Consider the following 346-nt stretch of genomic DNA (forward strand, 5'->3'; position numbering starts at 1 on the left):
TTTTTTTTTTTGTAATAAATGACAGCATGACAGGGTTTTATGGATCCCCCCACCCCCCCTCACCGGTCTGCATTTACTGTTATAACTCAGACCACAAAGGGAGAAATAAGAACTTCTATGCATCTTTTCCTCTTCAAAACAAAACAAAAAAAACCTGCAGGGAGCTGAACTCGGACTGTCTCAAAATAAAAATAAATCTGTGAACTGACATTTGTTCAGGATGCTACTTTACAACTGTTTATGTCTTCTTCTTTTTTTAAAATGCCGCAAATTGTTTTTGTCTTTTATTTTATTTTTTATTTTTTTATATATATAACTGGTTCAGTTTACCTCCTGGTTTTTGGGA

This window comes from Nematolebias whitei, unplaced genomic scaffold (genome assembly GCF_014905685.2).
Source record: "Nematolebias whitei isolate Nwh7 unplaced genomic scaffold, NemWhi1 Nwh_scaf_9766, whole genome shotgun sequence".
In the NCBI taxonomy this organism is placed as follows: domain Eukaryota; kingdom Metazoa; phylum Chordata; class Actinopteri; order Cyprinodontiformes; family Rivulidae; genus Nematolebias; species Nematolebias whitei.